Source organism: Ovis canadensis, chromosome 5, assembly GCF_042477335.2.
Source record: "Ovis canadensis isolate MfBH-ARS-UI-01 breed Bighorn chromosome 5, ARS-UI_OviCan_v2, whole genome shotgun sequence".
Classification (NCBI taxonomy): domain Eukaryota; kingdom Metazoa; phylum Chordata; class Mammalia; order Artiodactyla; family Bovidae; genus Ovis; species Ovis canadensis.
In genome coordinates this window covers 113,246,573-113,272,877 of record NC_091249.1, presented here as the reverse complement: position 1 = coordinate 113,272,877, position 26,305 = coordinate 113,246,573, and positions in this window count along the sequence as shown.

Sequence of the window (26,305 nt, the reverse complement as noted above, 5' to 3'; positions counted from 1 at the left end):
GTAGTGCTTTCCTAGTACTTCACTAAGTATTTCTGGGTGGAAATTAAGCTAAGATTTAGTCCGCAATTAAATTTCTATCACAAAATTCCAGTGAATATACATAGAAAATAAATTTTTAACTTACTATAGTAACTTCAGTGAAAAGTACATCTTTTCCTGGCTATAAAGATAGCATAATCAGATTTTTTAATTAATATAGGCATTGCTATAAATACATTAATTTTTGTTAGTTAAATAAGTAATTAAGCTGGTGACATTTCTGAATAATTGGCAGTGTTCTGAAATATACAGGCAAACTCACTGGTTCTTCTTCAGTGATTGTTCAGTGTATGAGATATCTAACCCATGATGAACCTTATTAAGCTGTATAACTTGATTAAGAATATTATATTCAGGGCTTCCCTGATGGCTCAGTGGTAAAGATCCACCTGTCTATGCAGAGACATGGGTTTGATCCCTGATCCAAGATCCCACATGCCACAGAGCAGCTAAGCCCGTGTATCACAAGTCCTGAGCCGGTGCTCTAGAGCCCAGGGGAACTACTGAGCCCACGTGCCGCAGCTGCTGCAGCCCGTGTGCCATTACTGCTGCAGCCCGTGTGCCGTTACTGCTGAAGCCCGTGTGCCGTTACTGCTGAAGCCCGTGTGCCATTACTTCTGAAGCCCGTGTGCCATTACTGCTGAAGCCCGCATGCCATTACTGCTGCAGCCCGTGTGCCATTACTGCTAAAACCCGTGAGCCATCACTGCTGAAGCCCGTGTGCCATTACTGCTGAAGCCCGTGTGCCATTACTGCTGAAGCCCGCATGCCATTACTGCTGCAGCCCGTGTGCCATTACTGCTAAAACCCGTGAGCCATCACTGCTGAAGCCCGTGTGCCATTACTGCTGAAGCCCACCTCCCGCAGCCGCTGGAGCCCGTGAGCCTTAGCGCATGCTCTGCAATAGTAGAAGCCACCGTAATAAGAAGCCTGCACACCCCTAGAGTAGCTCCCACAGCAGTGAAGCCCCAGCTAGCCATAGATAAATACATAAGTGATTAAGATAATATCATTTTCAGTGAAGCAAGTAATAACATTTCCACTTGAATGCAAATTATATATTCGGTAAACATTTACTGAAATAAACAAAGGAAAGTTCAATTAAAAACGAGTGGCTGTTAGATGCAAACCAGTTTGCAGGCGTAGATTTGGGTGCAGCATGGTGACATACATACTCGACATTTATTACATGCATGTGTATCACATATGCATTCATTATATAGACTTTGCCCATATATTAAATATATACATTGAGGTAGGGGGTAGAATTCACATATACTTTATCCACATGCAAAATATGCTCAATATTTAAATGAATGGCCTAGTTATTGGACCATAAATGATTAGTAAACAAGGATGTAAGTAATATGATTTAAAGTTTATTTAGGTAGACGCACCCCATGTAAATCTAAGATTAATTCCCGAACCATAATTTAAGTAATGGAGCTATCCATCTATTAATTAAGGGAATCTCTTCAAATGATAGAAAAGCCTCATGAAACATTTGAGAATTTTAAAAGAAAGGATTTATGGCAGGGTGATATATATCAGTCTGAGTAAAAAATGATTAAGAGGTTATCTCAAGAACAAACCATGTACCTGTGAGTGTTAGGAAAGGGAATCGGGGTGGACTGAATTTACCTCAGGCAGTGGATGGAAGAGTCCCTTGGATACAGGGGCTGGATTTGTACTGATTATCTGTGCCGAGTAGGAAGTGTCCAGTCCCCAGGTTGAGACAAGTAAAGACCTGGGCACTTGTTTGATGTTGACCAGGTCACAATCTCTGAACCTCAATTTCCTTATTAGAAAATGAGAAAATCACCCTCATCCTCATAGGATGGCTGTGGGAATTACAAGAGCCGCTCAGTGTCAAGTGTGCAGGACAGGCCTTTTGCTGGTGTCTTTATTTGTTAAAATGCTCCTGAAGAAGCATTGTTGTGACCACAGGCTGCTCCTTTTATCCTCAATTCTTCCCAGATATTGTCAAGGCCATTTTTTTTTAAAGCTTCCCCTGAGATTAGGAAAAAACGTCTCCAGAAATGTGTAAGTATGAATGGTTACATCAGATGTGGCTGAGGTCTTGCCAACTCTCCACCTACATGCTCCTACTTGAAAGTAATTTAACAAGTGATGAGTGGTTAGTTTTACAGTCACTGATTAAAACCTGTAGCTATATAAATGCAAGATTCACTTCACTTGCTGAAACAGATTTCAAAGAATTGATATCATGAATTGTTATCCTTTTGATACAGAACACAAGAAAGAAAGCACTTGGATTTTTAGATGCCTGAAGTGAGGGTAAGTAATGCTCCTCTCTGTGTCTGGAGGAAGGGACAGGGTGGAGAATAGTCATTGGAAGCTTGGAATCAATTTATTATGATGTCATTTATAATACTTTCTTGGAAGAGCTATTCTATTCCTGGTTTCAAATAAGAATCATTTTCATGCGATAACCAAAGCATTTAGTTTTTATGGCTTTAATGTGGAGTTTGTGAAGCTTAATTTCTTAAAGAATCATTAACATATCATTGAGTTTATTGTTTCTCCCATAAAATTATGTCTTGAAGAAAGGTGCTAATAGATTGCAGTCCTTAATAGAGAAAATAAAGGATTGTCATATGATGTTAACAAGGTTGTTTCCTTTGCTAATTCACTCCATAAATACTAATGATCTTCTATGTGCCAGGCATGGTACTAATTGGTAGACATTCAAATACGACATAGAGGTTCTCCTAGGTAAGTTCAGAAGTGAAAAACTCTCTCTACATGGGTAAATATTTTAAAAGTTAATTTAAGATATCAATTAATTAAAAATAAACTTTTCTGGGGAATAATAGGTGTCCTTACTTTTATCATACAGTATCTTTGTAGGTCTGCCTTTTTCATACCCTGTTTTAAATGATATATTTGGCCAAATCATTTTTAGTGCTAAATTTATCATGTATCATTTACTCACACACAAACACACATTTTTATAGTGGGACTGCTTCTATGCATAACATCCGGAAGTACAAAAGCTGTTTTCCTATAACTAAATCAGTGTCACAATTCTTGAATTATCCTATCTTCACAATTCTTTCCACAATTTAGTAGGAAAAATCTTCATTTATCCATTTTAAAAATAAAAACATTACATAAAATTAATCTTGGCTATTCTCAGAGGAATTATATTACATTTCTCTTATGTTCCAAACTGAGACAGTTTCATAAAAGAATGTCATATAGAAACATCATATATAGGGACTCATCTGGTGGTTCAATGGTTAAGACTTCACTCTCCCAATGCAGGAGGCAGAGATTCCATCTCTGGTCAGGGAACCAGACCTACACGGCTCAACTAAGAGCCCACATATCTATACTGAAGATCCCGCATGCAGCAACAAAGATCGTGATGCTACAAGTAAGACTTGGCACAGCAAAAAAGAAAAGAAACATCATATATAAAATACTGTTAAGACTTCTGTACACCCGTGGCAGATTCATGTTGCTGTATGGCAAAACCAATACAGTATTGTAAAATAAAATAAAATAAAAAATACTGTTAAGACTTCTTAACCTAGAATGCAGAGTTTGCCCCACCTATGCAAGTATCCTCTTAGATTTTATAGTATTCATTTTAAAATTTGTTCTTTATCCAATAGTTATATTTTCCATATTATGTAGACATTTAGCATTTTATAATCATTTTGTTCATTATAATTTAATATTGCTTCTTTAATATTTTTATTTTGTTAAAATAATAAATATGATGGCTCTATTATAATAAATTTTATATATAATAAAATATATGTGTGTATTGGTATGAAAAATGTATATACACAAATATAAATTACAATCTGTTTTTATTCCCTACTCACACAGCATCTAAGGTAACTTTGTCCTTCCTCAGATCCCTCTGTTGATGTAAGCATAGACAAATATACACGAAACTGCTTGCAAGTGTTGGTTGCTCAGTCGTGTCTGACTCTTTGCAACTTCCTGGACAGTAACCCACCAGGCTCCTTTATCCATTGGATTCTCCAGGCAAAACTACTAGAGTGGGTTGGCATGCCCTCTTCCAGGGGGTCTTCCTGACCCAGGGATCAAACCCATGTCTCCTGCATTGGCAGGTAGATTCTTTATTACTGAGCCACCAGGGAAGCCTGTATGTCTATTTAGTTCCATGTAATTGTATCACAAGTGTAGATTTATGAAACCGCCATTGCAGTCAAGATACAGAGTCACCACGAGAATCCTTCATGCTACTACTTTATTAACTATATCCAACTCCTTCATCCCTCACTATCTTCCCAACTGTCAAAACTCAATAGGAAAAGTGAAACAATCTAATTAGAAATTTAACAAAAGACATGAAAGATATTTCAGCAAAAGGGATGTACAAAAGACTAAAAAAAGCCCATGAAGATTAATCTCATTAGTCATTATAAGGAAACACAAATTTAAACTGTAATGAGACATTACACACCTACCAGAATGGCTAACAAAATTTAACGGTAACATCAAACACCAGTAAGGATACATATTGCTGGTAGGGATGTAAAATGTTACACTCTGGTAAAAACCTCAAGAATTTCCCATAAAGCTAAACATGGAATTACCATATGGTAGAGCAACTGTGCACTTGTGTATTTATCTTAGAGAAATAAAAAATTATGAACACATAAAATGTGTATACTAATATTCACTACTGCTTTTCTTGTAATAGCTGCAAGCTGAAAAGCACAGATGTCAATCAATGAATGGTTAAACATACCATATATTTTTATATTAACTTATTAACAACTATAATTCTAGTTTTGAGTGTTTCTTAAAAATGCTAAACTATTTTCCTAGTTTTTTCTTATCATCATCTTTATTGAGATATAAGAGGCATACAGAAGGGTAGAAAATTGCTCCTATTAAAACATTCAATTTGATGATTTGGTATTAAATATATATGTATGTATATTTTCCATAAAACCATCAGTGCAAACAAGACTTCGAACAAAACTACCACTCCCAGAAGTTGCCTCGTATTCCTCTGTAATCTCTCTCTCTTGACCTCTTCTTGTTCTGGAAACCACTGAACTACTTTCTGACAGTGTAGATTATTTTGCATTATCTAGAGTTCAATGTAAAAGGTATAACATGTATTTCTCTTTCCATTAATTACTTCACTCTTTTGCCACTGGACATTATTTGAAGGCTTTCCACATGAACTATTTTGCTTATTATTTATTAGCATTCAATTTCTTGCTGTGAAATTTAAAGTGTTATTAAAAGATTTTTAAGTCCTTTATCTAATACACACTTTTCATATATTTATCCCAATCTGCAACTGATCCTTTCGATTAACAGTGCCTCTCAAAGAACAAAACTTCTCAACTTTTACAAAGTTAAAATTTTTTTTTTTAATGACTTGTGCTTTTCAGAGTTCTATTTAAGGCATCTTTGCCTGAGTGAGGTCACTAAATTTTCTCTGGTGTTTTCTTTTAGTCTAAAGCCATAGCACCCTGAACGTGGCTAATCTTGCGTGATATTTTCTTTTAGAAGTTTTCTAATACTATCTGTTACATGTATAGCCCTAATACGTCCAAGTGAATTAGGTAATTTTGTACGTGGTACAAAATATGGATCAAATTATTATTTTGTGTGTGTATGGAAATCCAGTGGGATAAACACATTTTTAACTAATTTATTTATTTTAATTGGTGGATAATTACTTTCAGTATTGTGATGGTTAAACCCATTTCTTAAAAAGATTATACTTCCCCACTGAATTGCTTTTGCATCTTTGAAAAAAGTTAACTCCCATCTATTTATAGTTCTATTTCATCATTCTTGTGTTCCATTGATCTATTGGTCAATCTGGAAAACAACATAACTTCCCTAATTAGTTGATGATCACAGTCCTGTGGAGTAAAAACAGTTAATTTTGCTGTTTCAGTAGCTAACTGCATATATCATTTCAATCACTGTTACATAATTTTTCTATTGAGCTTCACTGAGAATTGTGTATATTTGGAACATGTTTCCATGAGGAAGAGAGCTACATATATTTAGTACATATGATTCACCTCACTGTTATCTAACCAAGTTTTATACTTGAGAATCTTTAGCCCAATTAAACACTTACATATGCCAGAGGAATGAAATTACCATGTCAGAAGGACTGCTTCTGAAGAACTCAAAAATCTAGAAGTGAATAAGTGAGAAATTTAAGTATTTTTTTCCTGGCAAGTTATATTTTTCAGCTAAAATTGTGAACAGCAATGTATGAGTGCAAACACATTTGATAACAGCTTCTTCCTATTATGGGTTAAGGCTAGCTGAAAGTTCGACATTCCTGTTAAGTCTAATAATTAAAATAAACTTCAATACAAGTCATTTTCCTCAAATTTTCTGCCTTTTCCACTTTTTGCTCAGGAAGTATTTTCTAAGTTTATTATTATAAAAGCTTAAATAGTCAGGTCTCTTAAGAGAAGATAATGCTAGAAAATCATGAAAGCCTTTCACAGTTGCCAAGCTGACAGATGAAACCAAGAAGAAAATAGACCATATCCAGAGTAATTAATTTTGACTTTCTAATAATATATTTGATGTAATTATAATGTCATCCTTGATAGACAGACTCTTTTATTCCTCATTTATAACTTATAAAGTGTCTTCCACACACAGAAAAAGATACCAGTTGATTGAGTCAACTTTGTTCAGAAATTCACTATCATTATCACAGATCTATTTAGGTATTTAATTTACCTGACCAAATAATTTTAAAAAGAGCATTCTACAACCCTTGATAAGTTTAGCTCTACAAAAACATTTAGCATATAAACAGTTTCGCAGAATATGTTCTTACGCACACTGGTCAAAAAAAAAAAAATGTCCTTAGAATGGCTGTAATAAATCAAGAATAATGTGCTTTAATTCTTGATAATCAATAGAGAGTACTACAAAATGAACTTTGGTGGTGACAAGAAATATTAAGGGAACCATATTAAATTAAATCATGTACATGTTGTATGAGGTTCCAGATTTCACAACAGCATAGAAGCATGGGCCATAATATGGTAGCAAATTTATGCTAATAAATTTCTGTGTAATATAGATATTAAGTGAGAATATTCAAGACAAATTCACTGAAGCAGAGAGAAGTACCATAGTAAATAAAATTCACAAAAAATATGGAGCTAGCATATTTTTCTCTCCCCCAGAAATTTTATCTATTTCTATGTATCAACAAAGTGCTAAAATCTTCAAGGAATGGAGGACAGAAATTGAGACTCCTGGTTGACTGATACAATCAAGCAAGAAGAGCAAGTGTCCATTTTATATCTTCTTTGGAGAAATATCTATTCATATCCATTACTCATTCTTAACTGGACAAATTGCCTTGGTATTTTGTTGGAAGAGATTATACATGCTGGAAACAAGTCTCTTATCAGATGTACACTTTGCTATTCTATTCTCCCATTCTGTGGATATCTTTTCACTTTCTTTTTTTAAAATTAATTATTATTATTTGTTTTTTACTTTGCAATATTGTATTGGTTTTGGCATGCATCAACATGAATCCACCATGGGTGTACACGTGTTCCCCATCCTGAACCCCCCCTCACACCTCTCTCCCCTTACCCTCTCTCTGGGTCATCCCAGTGCACCAGCCTCAAGCATCCTTTATCCTGAAGGTGTCTATAGAAACACAAACAATTTTTAATTTTGATGACCGAATCATTTTTCCTAAGTATATTGGCTTTTATTTCTTACTTCTTATTCATATGCTTATATTTAGCCTTTATTTTTCTGAAAAAACTTTGATTCATGTCTTTCCCTCAATTTTAATTGTTTTCTAAGTTGTCTTATTAACTAGTAAGAATCCATTATGAAGTTTAGTTACAGGGCCTTTGCCTGATAAACATTTTACAAATATTTTGTACCAGTCTGTGACTTGCTTTTTTGTTTTTTCAGTGATGCATAGTGAAGAGCAAAATATACTTTTTGAGATAAGGTATAATATTCATTTTTCTTAGATACACTTGGTTTATTCTGTGCCATTTGTTAAAAATATTTTCCTTTTCCCAATGAATTACCATGGCAGTTTTGACAAATTTCAATTGACCATATTTCTGGTCTCTCCATTCTTTTTCATTGAGGTCTGCATTCCTCTTTCTAAATATCAAACTATCTTGATTAACACAGCTTTATTCTAATTCTTGAAATAATGTAGCTCATCTAATATTATTGTTAAGTATTGTTTGACTATTATAGGTCCTTTGAGTTCTTTTATTAATTTTAAAATAATTCTATCCATTTTCACAGATAAAATCTACTGGGACTTTCATTGGGAATGTAATTTAATCTAGAAGTCCATATGGGGGAAAATGCTATTATTGCACTGTTGTTATTCTAATCTAAAATATGTCTTATCTTTCCATTTATTTAACTTCTCTCAGCAATATTTTTATTCTCAATGTAGAACTCTTGTGAATAATTTTAAGATATAGCGTTAAACTAACCTTAATTTATTTCCTTTTTTAACTTTCAATTTTTCAATCTTTTTTGTTACACACACTGATTTAGTCAGTTTTTATACTATGCTGTGTACTGCTAATGTGATGCATTCAATAATTTGGTTTCTAAACCATATTGTAGATTTCCTGAGATTTTTCTATGTAACCAATCATAACCTTCAAAGAGATATTTTTTATTTCTTTTTTGACCTTAACTATTATTTTTCTTACCTTATTGGTAAGGTAAGATGTAGTACAATGTTAAATAAAACTGATGAAAACAGGTATCTCAGTCTTGTTTCTTCAGTTAAGGAGAAGCTATTCAGTGTTTTCACCATTAGCACGATTTTGGCTGTAGATTTTTTAGTAGTTATCCTTTACCAGTTTGAGGATGCTCCCTACTGTTTCAAGTTTGTTGATCATTTTTTTAATCCTGAATATGAGTTGAATTTTCTCAAATTGAGCAGTGACTTATCCTCTTTTATTTTACAGAGGAAAAAGGTATAAATTTGGCAATTCTTCCTTCTGAAATGTCTAACAGAAGTTACTAGTAACACCATAATGGTGATTTTTTTTTTTCAGAAAGAGTTGATATAAACACAAAGTTTTGTAAATATATGGTGCTATTCAGATTGTTTATTTCTCTGATCAGTTTGCTTACATCTTATCCAGTGTATACTTCATTTTAGATTTCTTTTGCTTTATTAAGCTTGTTTGTGAACTTTTTATGTCATATATTTCTTTCATCATGTTCATGCTTTTCCTTGTATCTGCATGAATATGAAACATATCAATTGTAGCAGTTTTAACAAGATCTTTTAACTTCATGGCTGCGGTCACTATCCACAGTGATTTTGGAGGCCAAGAAAACATTTGAAACTAATTCCGCTTTTTACCGTTCTATTTTCCATGAAGTGATGGAACTGGGTGCTGTAATCTTAGTGGTTTTTTTTTTTTTTTTTTTGAATGTTGAGTTTCAGGCCAGCTTTTTCATTCTCATCTTCTACCCTCATCAAGAGACTCTTTAGCTTCTCTTCACATTCTGCCATTAGAGTGGTATCATCTGCATATCTGAGGTTGTTGATATTTCTCCTGGAAATCTTGATTCCAGTTTGTGATTCATCCAGCCGGGCATTTCACATAATGCACTCCACATATAAATTAAATAAGCAGGGTGACAATATAGAGCCTTGTCATATTCCTTTCCTAATTTTGAATGAGTCATTTGTTCCATGTCCTATTCTGACTGTTGCTGCTTGACCCCGCCACAGGTTTCTCAGGAGACAAGCAAGGTGGTCTGGTATGCCCCTCTCTTAATGAACTTTATTAATCACAGAATGATCAATAGGATGGACATCTACACATGGACATCACCAAATGGTCAACATCTACATCAGATTGATTATAGTATTTGCACCGAAGATGAAGAAGCTCTATATAGTCAACAAAAACAAGACCTGGAGCTGACTGTGTCTCAGATCATGAGCTCCTTATTGCAAAACTCAGGCTTAAATTTAAGGAAGTAGGGAAAACCACTAGACTTCACAGGTAGGGCCTAAATCAATGGAGGTGATGAATAGATTCAAAAGATCTGGTCGACAGAGTACCTGAAGAACTATAGATGGAGATTCATAACACCGTACAGGAGGCAGTTACCAAACTCATCACAAAGAAAGAGAAATGAAAGAAGGCCAACTGGCTGTATGAGGAGGCTTTACAGATACCTGAGGAAAGAAGGGAAGTGAAAAGCAAAGGAGAACGGGAAAAATACACCCAACTGAAAACAGAGTTCCAGAAATTAGTAAGGAGAGATAAGAAGACTTTCTGAAATGAACAATGCAAAGAAAAAGAGGAGAACAACAGAATGTGAAAGACTGGAGATCTATTAGAGAAAGCTGGAGATACCAAGGGAGCATTTCATGCAAGGATGGGTTCGATAAAGGACAGAAATGATAAGGACCTAACAGAAGCAGAAGAGATTAAGAAGTGGTGGCAAGAATACACAGAACTATACGAAAAAGATCTTAATGACCCAGATAACCATGATGCTGTAGTCATTCACTTAGAACCAGACATCTTGGAGCATGAAGTTAAGTGGGCTTTAGGAAGCATTACTATGAACAGAGCCAGTGGAGGTGACGGAATTCCAGCTGAGCTACTTCAAATCCTGAAAGCTGATGCTGTTAAAGTGCCACACTCAGCATTTAGAAAACTCAGCAGTGGCCACAAGACTGGAAATGGTCAGTTTTCATTCCAATCCCAAAGAAGGGCAATGCCAAAGAATATTCAAAGTACCACACAATTGTGCTCATTTCACATCTTACTATGGTAATGCTCAAAATCCTTCAAGCTAGGCTTCAGCAGTATGTGAACTGAGAACTTCCAAATGTACAATGTGGGCTTAGAAAAGGCAGAGGAACCAGAGATCAAATTGTCAACATCTGTTGCATCATAGGGAAAATAGGGAATCCTGGAAAAACATCTACCCCTGCTTCACTGACCACACTAAAGCCTTTGACTAGTTATGGTAAGTACTTTGGATTTCTGTTTGACACTATAAAATTATTTTGCCAGAGAGAACATAACACTTCCTAACCAGCTTGACATCAGAATCAGGCATATGACTTAATTATGAAGATGAAGTGTTAGTGGAAGTTCTGAGGGTGTAAGGGTCAATACGCATTTCCACCTTTGCTGCAATAGTCTACATTGTCCGAAACTGACTGACCAATGACCCTCAGTTAAAGGCTGATGATGAAACAAAAAATAAAAAGCACAGCCACCCACCAACCAGAGTGGATATGTAGCCAGAGAGAGAACTACACCTTTGTGTTTCTTGACAATTAAGACTAGCTTTTGTTTAGCAACTCATTTGTTTATTCATGATCATTTACCAGAAAGAAATTAGTTTCCTGACAATACAACTGATATTTAAATGACAGTTAATGGTGTTTCATATTATTGATTGTTTCAAAACACTACTGTGTAATAAATATTATATATATATATGTATATATATATATATAATTTTACAGGTAAGACATAATTATCTTTAGTGATACTATTACACAAAAATACCTAAACCAGAATTGGCAGTTGGAATGGGAAAATTACTATAGCCCAAATTTCTGTGACTGAAAATCAGTCTTTTAAAGCAAATTCATCAGAAAAAAACTGACTTCATTTGAATTTTTAGAAGAGGTGATTTTATGGTGTTTGAACATGGCACTTTAACAAAGAGTAACAGTTTATTCAAATATGTTTGAAAGAATATAGGAGTTTTGTTTCCTTTGCCATTAAATGAACTACTATTTTTCCTAAAATAATTTCAATCAAGGAAATTTACATTTAGGAAATTGATATTTTCATTAAGAACATTTCTCAACCTAATTTCACCAAGACATGCATGATAGCTGATGCTCCTAGTTTAATACATTTGATTTTAGGACTATCCTTGCCTTTCATGAAGTTAACCTGTCAACTCAAGACAGTTTTAATCCATTTTGATGTATTTAATTAAGTCACTTATTTGATCCTCCCTGTTGTTTTGCAACATGTTAAAATTTTATCATCCAAGAAATTACTGAATTTTATGCCCACTGTCTTTATGTTTGAGAAGTATCATAGAGACCCTACAACTATCAGTTTTCTGAATTTCCAGTTAACATGTTTGCAAACGTGTTTTCAATGTGCAAAAAGGTAAAAGATCTTTTTAACCATTTAATAGTATTTATATGTTTACTGTCATTTTCCAAAATATATTAATTATTTTCATTTCAGTGGTAACTGACTAATTAACTAAGACCTCACTTGCATTTCAGGAAACTATTATGCCTAGTGAGAGTACACCAGATGTTTACACTGTAGTCTTTATGGTTGATTTTTTTTTTCTTTGACTATTCTTACAAAAGAGTTGCACTCCAGCTTTGAAAGGTAGTTTGGCTTTAAAGCATTCTAAACTTTTACAAGAATGCAAATCAAAACCACAAAGAGGTACCATCTCATGCCAGTCAGAATGGCTGCTATCCAAAAGTCTACAAACAATAAATGCTGGAGAGGGTGTGGAGAAAAGGGAATCCTCTTACACTGTTGGTGGGAATGCAAACTAGTACAGCCACTATTGAGAACAGTGTGGAGATTGCTTAAAAAACTGGAAATAGAACTGCCATATGACTTAGGAATCCCACTGCTGGGCATACACGCTGAGGAAACCAGAATTGAAAGAGACACATGTACCCCAGTGTTCATAGCAGCACTGTTTATAATAGCCAGGACATGGAAGCAACCTAGATGTCCATCAGCAGATGAATGGATAAGAAAGCTGTGGTACATATACACAGTGGAATATGGCTCAGCCATTAAAAAGGATACATTTGAATCAGTTCTAATGAGGTGGATGAAACTGGAGCCTATTATACAGAGTGAAGTAAGCCAGAAAGAGAAATACCAATACAGTATACTAACGCATATACATAGAATTTAGAAAGATGGTAATGATGACCCTATATGCGAGACAGCAAGAGGCACAGATATAGTGAACAGTCTTTTGGACTCTGTGGGAGAGGAAGAGGGTGGGATGATTTGAGAGAACAGCATTGAACCATGTATGTTATCACATGTGAAAAAGATCTCCAGTCCAGGTTTGATGCATGAGACAGGGTGCTCAGGGCTGGTGCACTGACTGGGATGACCCAGAGGGATGGGATGGGGAGGGAGGTGGGAGAAGGGTTCAGTATGGGGAACACATGTGCACCCATGGCTGATTCATGTCAATGTATGGCAAAACCACTACAATATTACAAAGTAATTAGCCTCCAATTAAAATAAATTTTTAAAAAATTTGTTCTTTTTCAAAGTAAAATTCGGAGTTTTTGGCTTATGTACAATGTTTTTTTAAAAAGTAAATCAAAATTATAAACAAAATGTTTAAACAGTTTGGACTTTTTTCTTGACTCAAATAATCATATGCAATATATAATTGTCATTTAAGAGACCCTTTAACCCCAGTGGCTTTAGAAATAAAATATTTTAAAATGTCTTGAAAATTCAACCTATTGTCATTCTATATACAATAGATAAGAATCACTCAAGTTGCCTATGTTGCTGGCACCAGAAGCTAGATATTCCTTCTAAAATCCTATGAGATAATTTTCCTCCTTTGCACTGAGATCACTGAGTATTTCATTGCAGGCGCTTGGACATTTACTTTCTGACTAACCGCATTCTTCTCTGGTTCTCCACAGCTGCCCTTTGAAGCACTTATGCCTTATATAAACAAAGGTCTCTAAGGCTCCGCCATCGGTAGCAAGCTTCTCAAGATTTTTGTCTAATTCATACATATTCATTATTTTAATTTAGAATAAGCTCATATCCGACCCTCTGAGTCTCCTCTCTACTCCCATAAAACTTTTAGACAATTATAACATTTAAATAAGCCAATTAATAAAAATTAAATTGTTTTAATGTATATTAAGATTGATTTACTTTTCTATCTCTTCAACTGTTTTTCAAGCTTCTTGTGAGAAAGGACTATATCTTATGTCACTGTTGTTCCTCACAAATAACATATTATCGGAAACCACAGTGTCCAGTAAGTGTCTGGTGACTGGATAAATGTATAAACACCAGTGCTTGTCAGGTATTTAGTAAATATTCATGGAATATAGTGCATAATGATATATTGAAGAGAGTCCCTCCTCCTATGCTGCTTACACCCTTTGTTACTAAGAAAGTGAAAATATATCCATCTGTTACATTTAAAGTATTTCATCATGTTAGTTTCCTTTACTTACATTCTTCACTCAAAACATGAAAGTGTTACAAATATAACACTTAGGAAAGGATCAGTAAAATACACCATCCCCACCATAAGACATATCTTGAATATCACTGTAACTTATCTGTTGTTTGTGATCGCAATATCCCAGTGATATTATTTCAAGGCTCCTTTAATCTTTCAGAATTCAAAATGCCCAAAATTTCAAGTATCATCAAGGAAAGAACAAAGATCAAAATACACAGCCTTTCCACTATCTTTGGTAGCTTTTATTTCTGCTTGAATAAATGGCAACTTTAAATGAGTAACCCACATTTCTATTACTATGCAATATACGTGTAATATCCCTGAATTACATCTGTCATTGCAATTACATCCAATTACATCTGCAGTTGGAATCAAAGTTTTCTGCTCTATTTACTATTCCAAACTAACCAAAATTCAATTCATAATCAAATGGAATCTGTCCTACTTGAATGTAAATTCTGGTTTCCTCTTTTTTAAGGTGTTTATCTACATCACCAAATGGAATTAATACATTTTTTTAATTTTATTTTTTAAATTTTACTTTATTTTACTTTACAATACTGTGTTGGTTTTCCCATACATCAACATGAATCCGCCGCAGGTGTACACGTGTTCCCAATCCTGAACCCCCCTCCCATCTCCCTCCCCATACATTTTTATAGCAAAGTGCTACAGAACTAATTGAATTGAAATAAATAATTGAAGATATATCTTATTCCAAGATGATCTAAAATAATTGTTAACAATTTGGCCAGACATATAAAAAGCCTACTGTTTTAAGAGTTAAGGTTCTAAATATAGGAAATGACTTCTGAGAAGCATAAAATTGCCAATATTCCAGGGTAGAAACCTTAAAACTATGTATTTGGTCATTATTGTTTTACACAGTATTTTTAATACATTTGAATTCTTACAGATATTAACTTTTACACTTCAGTAATTGTCATTTTAATAGTATAGGATTGAAAATATTTTTAGTATGATCATTACATTATTACATAACCACAAAACATTCTTATATAAAAAAGATCATGGCAAAATTGATATATGCAATTGAAGAACTGATTTCATATGATTCATGAAATGAAAGAATGGATCTATTTCATTTTCGATGTGCATGCTCAGTTATGTCTGACTCTTTGTGACCCCATGGGCTGTAGCTTGCCAGGCTTCTCTGTCCATGGGATTTTCTCAGACAAGAATACTGGAGTGCTTTGCTATTTCCTCCTCCAGGAGATCTTCCCAACCCAGGGATCGAACCTACATCTCCTGTGTCTCCTGAATTGGCAGGCAAATTCTTTACCACTGAGCCATCTGGGAAGCCCCGCTTCATATTCTAGGAGTCATCATAACATTTTAGTATAACTAAAAATTGAATCATAAGTTCTATATAAACTAGTTTCAGAAAAACATTATTACTCATATACTTTGTTCCAGATAGATTGCAAGACTGCAAGGCTTTGAAAACGGCAATGTGTCTTTTTTCAGGGGACATATGGAAATAACATTTTGACAGAACCGGCATAAGTATATGAGAATGAAGATGGGCTCTGCATTCTTAATATGAGAACAAAGATATTTTCCTTTATGAACTGTTTCACTATCTGTATCTAATTCATTGTGCAAGCAGTTTTTATAGCACCTCACTACCAGCTGCTAGTGAAAAGCGTCATGCAAGAGGTATTCCCGTGCCTTCATTCACTCACTCATTCATCATTTGATTTGATTAATATTCATTTACCAAATGCTATCGATGTGGCAGGTACTAGTTTAGCCACTTTGATTCATCAGTGAAAAGAACAGAAAAGATCATAGACCCTCTAGGGCTTACATTTAGATGTAGGAATAAACACTAAAGAATTATATACGTGGTTACTAGTTTTGATCAGTACTAGGAAAAGTACATTAGAGCAGGGAGAATCACTGATGTCTATAAGTTTTTTGCTTCTCAATCTCACATTTCAGGAAATCCTGGAAGAAATGGTGTCACCAAAACAAATCTTATTTTCCGCAGAAACATTCATTCATGCAAGTATAGCTTAATTTTATTTTTAGAAAATTCAGCTTCCACAATTCATAGTATTTTCTAAATAATGTCCTATAATAATGTATATTTTTTCTCCTGAGAATTTTCTCCTAGTGCAATGCGTGTAACATATTTTAATATTTTGATAGATGAGGGGATTTTTGTTTAAAGGAGACTATACACTCCCTGAAGGTTTTCTCTTGTTTAATCTTATGTTAAAAATTGCTCTTGGGATAGCTTGACTTATCAAGATAATTGTAAAATATATCAGTACTTTTCTTTGGAAAATAGATTTAACAATATAATGCAAAAAAGAATATGACTTGAAACACAAGACCAGATATTAACATACTCTTTGACAACATTTGGGTTGAAAAGGCCTACCTATAATAACAAATATTCACTTTTGTATTTTGAATAGTTTTGTCTCATTATATTTTCTTCTATTTAGCTAGTTATTGTCTTTTTTATATTTTGTTCTCAGTAGCCTCTGTCCAAGACAGTTAAATCTGTCAATTTTAAATATAATCTTCACTGATGACTGATTACTGATTTTTTTTTAAAGTTAACCTATTTTCTCTCAACCACTTTAAGTAAGAAATGTAATAATAATGCTCATTTGAGAGTATTGATCACAAAGCTTTGTTACCAGAAGCAAATGATTTAGACCATTATTTTCTACTATGAGGTGAAGAAAAAGTGACAGAAATGGGTTTGTTAGTATCAAAGAGGCTATATATCATTCTAGGTTAATACTATATAAAGTATCATAATATCAGTATCCTTATACTGACACAGCACAGTATCCAGATATCAAGTACAGACATCAAATGCTTGATACAGTACAGTATCAAGGCTAAATGGAAAACTGTTCAGGCTGGAGAGGAAAGGTTAACACATTGTTCTACTCCTTTAGTGGCTCAGACAGTAACGTGTCTGCCTACAACGGGGGAGACCCAGGTTTGATCCCTGGGTTGGGAAGATCCTCTGGAGAAGGAAATGACACCCCACTACAGTATTCTTGCCTGGGAAATCCCATGGACAGAGGAGCCTCGTAGGCTACAGTCCATGGAGTTGCAAAGAGTCGGACACGACTGAGCAACTTCACTTCAGTTCTGTGTGATTACTACAGGACTTTGTAGACTTAGCACTGGAACATTTATATATTTTGGTCAGTGGAACTGCTTAATGAAACAATCACAACACCCTTCCAGTCAGACTGAACAGAGAGAATGAGAAAGTGGTTGGGGTGGAAGGGGAGCTTGGAGTCAGTTGCTTGAGCACTGTATAGATGTGAGGCTTCACTGAGAAAGACTGGGAAAAATGTGGTTTGTGAAGTTCTCTCAGCTATTTAGATCTACTATCCACTTTCTTTACATCTAACAGCTCTTTGGCTAAACAGAGATTTTAAATCAACGTTTAAAACTGAATGGAACAATTTTCATCAGGCTTCTGGAAGAAGTTAGAATTGCACTTCCACAGCTTCATCAGTTTCCCTCTTTATATTTCTTCTGAAAATCAACTAGGGAGAAAAAAAGAAGAGAGATTTACTATCAATCCAAGAGATTATGGTATCTATGGGGAAAATGCGACAGAGCCTTTTAGACAAACTTGGATAGAAATTTAGATAGTAGCTTGCTGCTGCTGCTGCTGCTGCTGCTAAGTCGCTTCAGTCGTGTCTGACTCTGTGCAACCCCATAGACGGCAGCCCACCAGGCTCCTCTGTCCCTGGGATTCTCCAGGCAATAACACTGGAGTGGGTTACCATTTCCTTCTCCAACGAATGAAAGTGAAAAGTGAAAGTGAAGTCGTTCAGCCGTGTCCGACTCTTAGGGACCCCAGGGACTGCAGCCCACCAGGCTCCTCCGTCCATGGGATTTTCCAGGCAAGAGTACTGATTGTAGCTTATCAGTATCTAAATGATTAGATTTCATGTTTCACTCTTGAAGATACAGACTGGCCTCGGTAGAGTAACTGGAACTAGACTAGCCTTGCTGCTGGAAACAAGTACAGGCCTGGACAAAGCATATGAGGCGTTTGGTTTCACAAAGAGGATGCCAGTCAGTGCAAAGCTGCAACTCCAACAGAGCTTCAGAAATGACTCCATGATGTGAGGAGCCTCTGACTGGTGGAAACATAGGCTAAACAGAGATTGTGAATTCTGCAGAGCTGGACAGTCGTGCTGTACTGAGGAGGCAGAGATCAGAGTCGTGATTACATCATCCTAGGGCTAGCCTTTATTTTCATAAAAACATCTGTTGTTTCATAGTCACAGTCAATAAAAAATAGTACTTAGGGCATATTGTTTCCTTGCCAGCTTTTCCTACTTTCTCAAAATGTGTTTATTATATTTATTAAAGCTTTCCTCAAAGTACAGATTCTTCTCTAAATAAATGTAAAGTGCTAGCATCTCATTGCTATCTAGATACATCTCCATGTTTCTCACTTTACTGAAAGTACATGTTTTTACCAATATTGATAATAAGATTGGGGAAAAAAGTTGCATTGACATAAAACTGGCTATCAACCAATTTTTACTCCATACAGTTACTCTAAGGACTAAGTCAAGAAAAAGACCTAAGACTTAAGAAAGTCATGTATTACTTTAAATTGTCAACATGAGAAGCAATTTGAAACAAAGTTACCTCATTTAATAACAGAAAATGTTTCATTCACATACAAGATATTGAATAGTTGGGTTTTCAATATCTTTATGCATTTGAGAAAGCTTAGTACGTATCTATTTGCAAAATAAACAATTTCAAACTATTACAAGAACTCAGCATATTATTGTTATCACTCTGTGTGAATTTGTGAGTTTTATCTACACTGATATTAATCTGGTCATAGAGAAATAATCAACATTATAGTAATATGTTACAATCATTTATTAATGAAATAAAAATGTCAGTTCTCTTCATCGAACATATTGTGGAGTGTTTTATTATGATTTGATTTCTACACCACAGAGCCAAATGTTCTTGCCTAAATCTAGGTAGATATTGTTCTTGCTGAAGTGATCTTACACACACATACACACACACAGTGCACGTGTGTTTTAGCACTTGGTTTTTACACTTAGAAGCACCCACAACTGTTGCATTTATTTACTTACACACTGCCAGTGATGTCACAAACACACAAAGGAAAGTTCTGATTACTCACATCATCATTCCTGCTAAATAAATACCAGTGTGTGGCTCTTTTCTGATTCCTTAGGATCAAGTCTGTGATGAGATTTTTTTCAGTGTTTTGAGAATGCACTTGCCAACAGTCAACAGCAAACAATTTTAGAAATTATTCTGCATGCTTAGTTGCTATTGTGACCGACTCTTTGTGACCCCATGGACTGCAGCCCACAAGGCTCCTCTGTCCATGGGATTCTCCAGGCAAGAACACTGGAGTGGGTTGCCATTTTCTTCTCCAGGGGATCTTCCCCACCCAGGGATTAAACCCAGATCTCCTGCATTGTAGGCAGATTCTTTACCCATCTGAGCCACCAGGGAAGCTCAGGAATTCTTCTAGCCTTACCTGATTTCATTGCTTTCAAATCCCCTGCTATTTGGCATAGCTTCAGTTTTCCCAAATGTCTTCAAAATAGTCCTTTTACCCTAGCTACATTGTATTTAAAGAAGAAATGTTGGACCATTCTCAATGGTCATTCTTATCACTTTTTAAGGTAGTAGTATTGATTATTCCACCCAATGATAAGGTACAGCTATGTGCAAGAGCTGCCTCAACTCTGTACCTTGTCCGGTCCTCCAGAAACCCTGCCTGACTACACTTATGATGTTACTTTTAAAATCTGTTTTAAAACGAAGCCCAGGTGTGATCACTGTGTTTAGTTTCAAACTATGTTTTGCCAGTCCTCTACACAAATTATTAATTCAATGACAGGAAATAATTGATTTGTGAGGGTTTTTTTTTTTCAGTATTTCAGATAGTCTACAGAAATTAAAAAAAATGCTACTCATTGTTTTATGTTGGCTAATATAATTTTTTAAATATTTGAGCTATATATGGGAGATGGACCATTTAATGACTTTCTTCAATAGACAATGAACAGCATATTACATTTGATAATGAAAGCTTTCATGACAGAAAAGCGATAAGCTGCTAGCTCAACAAAATGAATAATGAATTAAATAAAATGTATAGCAGAATAGGATAAGTACTGTATAAATTTAAAATTAAACTAGAGAAATAAATATATGAAATATTAAAAAACAATCCTTTCTTAAACATAAAGGGAGTTTCTGAAACTTTTGGTGTCACCCTGCTTGCCATGCATGCTTCAGTGAGATTTAGCTCCCAGATTTAGACCTTAATATGGGACTATGAGTCTGTTAAATCAAAGTTTGGAGCAAGAAAAGTCAAGAAAACCCAGAGATATCTTGTTACCATCAGAGTAAAGACAATTTCAAGACATCTAAAATAACACCAATAAGAATGGAGAAGCCAGAATATCAGAGTCCCTTCCTGCCAGATAGTGACAATCTGTGCTTCGTGAGAAGAAAACAGCAATTGCAGACAATTCTATCAAGTTGATTCTATATAAAAGGTCGAAGTTGATGATGACACTACAAATGACAAATATAATATTTTCAAAGCCAATACAATATTGCAAAGTAATTAACCTCCAATTAAAATGAATAAATTTATATTTTAAAAATAAATAAATAAAACTAAAATGTGCTAAAGGTAAATCACATAGAACCTTCCTATGTTTACAAAAAAACCCCACTATGTACTAATTGAAACAAATCAGTGAGTAATATATTTAAATTTTGAAATAGCCCAGTTGAAAATCACATGGGATATACTGCAGTTTTAAGAGCATAACAAAAGGAAATGTTGAAAGCATATTGATTTTCAATGTTAGTTAAGAATGTTAGCATCTCTGGAGTCATATAATAGGTAACAATAAAAATATACCATAACATTAACATTATAAGTGTCATGAAATCACATGAAATCAATAAAACATGATGTATTAAAAGAGAAGCTATCAAGAGTTTATGCCTTATTATATTCTAGATATAAAAACATCCAGAGAAATAAACAGTAAGTTGGTAATCACTTTCTAAGACCCTATTAAGCAACATCAATAAAATAGCTTTCCAGAGTTTTCATAAGACCTAACGACTAGTCAGTATTTCCATGTCTTGATCTTTCATCCTATTTAAAACAGACATATTTCTAAACCATGTTTTACTCCACAGAGGGTTTAGTGAATTTTATTAGATACTCTGCCAGTCATACAGGGCTGGCTTGAACTTAAGGTTCCTTAATATTTGCCTCTGGAGAAGGCAATGGCAACCAACTCCAGTACTCTTGCCTGGAAAATCCCATGGGCAGAGGAGCCTGGTGGGCTGCAGTCCATGGAGTCCCTAAGAGTCAGACACGACTGAGCGACTTCACTTTCACTTTTCACTTTCATTCATTGGAGAAGGAAATGGCAACCTACTCCAGTGTTCTTGCCTGGAGAATCCCAGGGATAGGGGAGCATGGTGGGCTGCTGTCTATGGGGTCTCACAGAGTCGGACATGACTGAAGCGATTTAGCAGCAGCAGCAGCAATGTTTGCCTGACTTCAGTTTTCCTAACAACAAATTCTATGGGACCCTAATTATGCTGGGTAGTATTTCAGGTTGGGAAGAAAAAGAAGTTTCCAGGATAAAATAAAGAGGAAAACTGCAAGTTAAACTAATCTATATCTATCTATCTAACTATCTTAGTCTTGGAGTTCAATTCAGTCGCTCAGTCGTGTTCCACTCTTTGTGACCCCATGAATTGCAGCACGCCAGGCCTCCCTGTCCATCACCAACTCCCGGAGTTCACTCAAACCCATGTCCATCAAGTCGGTGATGCCATCCAGTCATCTCATCCTCTGTCTTCCCTTCTCCTCCTGCCCACAATCCCTCCCAGCATCCGAGTCTTCTCCAATGAGTCAACTCTTCCCATGAGGTGGCCAAAGTACTGGAGTTTCAGCTTTAGCATCATTCCTTCCAAAGAAATCCCAGGGCTGATCTCCTTCAGAATGGACTGGTTGGATCTCCTTGCAGTCCAAGGGACTCTCAAGAGTCTTCTCCAACACCACAGTTCAAAAGCATCAATTCTTCGGCGCTCAGCTTTCTTCATAGTCCAACTCTCACATCCATACATGAACTCAGGAAAAATCATAACCTTGACTAGATGGACCTTTGTTGGCAAAGCAATGTCTCTGCTTTTGAATATGCTATATACGTTGCTCGTAACTTTCCTTCCAAGGAGTAAGTGTCTTTTAATTTCATGGCTGAAATCATCATCTGGAGTGATTTTGGAGTTCCCCAAAATAAACTCTGACACTGTTTCCACTGTTTCCCCATCTATTTCCCATGAAGTGATGGGACCAGATGCTATGATCTTCGTTTTCTGAATGTTGAGCTTTAAGCCAACTTTTTCACACTCCTCTTTCACTTTCATCAAGAGGCTTTTTAATTCCTCTTCACTTTGTTCCATAAGGGTGGTGTCATCTGCATATCTGAGGTTATTGATATTTCTCCCGGCAATCTTGATTCCAGCTTGTGTTTCTTCCAGCCCAGCATTTCTCATGATGTACTCTGCATAGAAGTAAAATAAGCAGGGTGACAATATACAGCCTTGACATACTCCTTTTCCTATTCAGAAGCAGTCTGTTGTTCCATGTCCAGTTCTAACTGTTGCTTCCTGACCTGCAGACTGGTTTCTTAAGAGGCAGGTCAGGTGGTCTGGTATTCCCATCTCTTTCAGAATTTTCCACAGTTTCTTGTGATCCACACAGTCAAAGGCTTTGGCATAGTCAATAAAGCAGATATAGATGTTTTTCTGGAACTCTCTTGCTCTTTCCATGATCCAGCAGATGTTGGCAATTTGATCTCTGGATCCTCTGCCGTTTCTAAAACCAGCTTTAACATCTGAAAGGTCATGGTTCATATATTGGTGAAGCCTGGTTTGGAAAACTTTGAGCATTCCTTTACTAGCATGAGAGATGAATGCAATTGTGCAGTAGTTTGAGCATTCTTTGGCATTTCCTTTCTTTGGGATTGGAATGAAAACCCATCTTTTCCAGTCCTGTGGCCACTGCTGAGTTTTCCAAATTTGCTGGCATATTGAGTGCAACAATTTCACAGCATCATCTTTCAGAATTTGAAATAGCTCAGCTGGAACTCTGTGACCTGCACTAGCTTTGTTCGCAGTGATGCTTTCTAAGGCCCATTTGACTTCACATTCCAGGATGTGTGGCTCTAGGTGAGTGATCATACCATCCTGATTATCTTAGTTGGGAAGCTCTTTTTTGTATAGTTCTTCTGTGTATTCTTGCCACCTCTTCTTAATATCTTCTGCTTCTGTTAGGTCCATACCATTTCTGTCCTTTATCAAGGCTTTCTTTGCATGAAATGTTCTCTTGGTATCTCTAATTTTCTTGAAGAGATCTCTAGTCTTTCCCATTCTGTTGTTTTCCTCTATTTCTTTGCATTGATCACTGAGGAAGGCTTTCTTATCTCTTCTTGCTGTTCTTTGGAACTCTGCATTCAGATGCTTATATCTTTCCTTTTCTCCTTTGCTTTTTGCTTCTCTTCATTTCACAGCTGTTTTTTAAGGCCTCCCCAGGCATCCATTTTGCTTTTTTGCATCTCTTTTCCATGGGGATGGTTTTAATCCCTGTCTCAGGTACAATGTCATGAACCTCATTCCATAGTTCATCAGGCACTCTATCTATCAGATCTAGTACTTTAAATCTATCTCTCACTTCCACTGTATAATCATAAGGAATTGGGTTGAGGTCATACCAGAATGGTCTAGTGGTTTTCCCTACTCTCTTCTATTTAAGTCTGAACTTGGCAATAAATATTTCATGAGCTGAGCCACAGTCAGATCCAGTCTTCTTTTTGCTGACTGTATAGAGCTTCTCCATCTTTGGCTGCAAAGAATATAATCAATCTGATTTTGGTGTTGACCATCTGGTGATGTCCATGTATAGAATCTTCTCTTGTGTTGTTGGAAGAGGGTGTTTGCTATGACCAGTGCATTCTCCTGGCAAAACTCTATTAGTCTTTGCCCTGTTTCATTCTGTATTCCAAGGCCAAATTTGCCTGTTATCCCAGGTGTTTCTTGACTTCCTACTTTTGCATTCCAGTCCCCTATAATGAAAAGGACATCTTTTTTGGGTGTTAGTTCTAAAAGGTCTTATAGGTCTTCACAGAACTGTTAAACTTCAGTTTCTTTGACATTACTGGTTGGGACCTAGACTTGGATTACTGTGATATTGAATGGTTTGCCTTGGAAATGATCAGAGATCATTCTGTCATTTTTGAGATTCCATCCAAGTGCTGCATTTTGGACTCTTTTGTTGACCAATGGCTACTCCATTTCTTCTGAGGGATTCCTGCCCACAGTAGTAGATATAATGGTCATCTTAGTTAAATTCTCCCATTCCAGTCCATTTTAGTTCACTGATTCCTAGAATGTTGACATTCACTCTTGCCATCTCCTGTTTGACCACTTCCAATTTGCCCTAACATTCCAGGTTCCTATGGAATAGAGCTCTTTACAGCACTGAACCTTGCTTAGTCTTAGGGCTTGGTAAAGTCGCTCAGTCGTGTTCGACTGTTTGCCATTCCTTTGACTATACAGTCCATGGAATTCTCCAGGCCAGAATACTGGAGTGGGTAGCAGTTTTCTTCTCCAGGGGATCTTCCCAATTCAGGGATCAAACTCAGGTCTCCTGCATTGCAGGCTGATGCTTTACCAGCTGAACTACCAGGGAAGCCCAAATTGAGATGTTAATAATTTAACAATGTTTACTCTTGAAAGAAGGCTTATAGTGTATGGTGTCCAAACATAATGGACCATAGAACTGTTTTCTTTTTGTAGCATCTTGAGAAACCATATTTCTGCAGAATGCACTTTAGGAAATAGTGTTTTCATTTATTCCACAAAAATCCACAGTGTACTACTAAGAATCAGATTAATTATACATCATCTATGAAACTGCATTTATCTAAAAACAGAGGTGATATATGCATGCACGCTCAGTCCTTCAGTCATGTCCAACTATTTGCGACCCTATGGACTCTAGCCTGCCAAGCTCCTCAGTCCATGGGATTCTCCACGCAAAAATACTGGAGTGGGTTGCTATTTCCTCTTCCATGGGATCTCCCCAACCCAGGGATTGAACCCAAGTCTCCTGCATTGCAGGGAGATCCTTTACCACTGAGCCACCTGGGAAGCCAAATAAATGCACATGTATGGCTGGTTCACTTTGCTGTACAGCAGAAAGTAACACAGTATTGTAAGGCAACTATACTCTAATAAAAAATTAAAGAAAAAACTATCTTCCAAGAAAAGTTTAAATAAAGAAAATGCATATGATGCATTTACCAATTTTTTCTAATATAGTATTTAGTATTGAAATTCACACCATGCTGCAATTTGCTTTTCCTACAGCTTAATATACTTAGACTAATAAACCACAGGTATTTTCTCTTCTGATTCCTGATTTATTTGAGAACAATAACAGTAAAAACAGCTTACTCCAAAAATATATTTTAGAATATTGTCATTCTAAGATTTTTTAAATGTTCTAGTGGTAAATAATTTTTTTTCTAGGAATACATTATAATAGCATTGGAAAAGATCTAAGAGGAATATAATAGGAAGTCACATTAAAGAGAAGCTATGTCTGACGCAGGATGCAGCATGCTTGGGGCTGGTGCATGGGGATGACCCAGAGAGATGTTTTGGGGAGGGAGGTGGGAGGGGGGTTCATGTTTGGGAACGCATGTAAGAATTAAAGATTTTAAAATTAAAAAAAAAAAAGAAAAGAAAATGTACTCATTATTGTGTGTTTGCAATTTCATAATGCTTTTCATCTGAATACTTCAAATGATCAGAGTGTGATTATAATGATGGCAGATTTACCTAACAG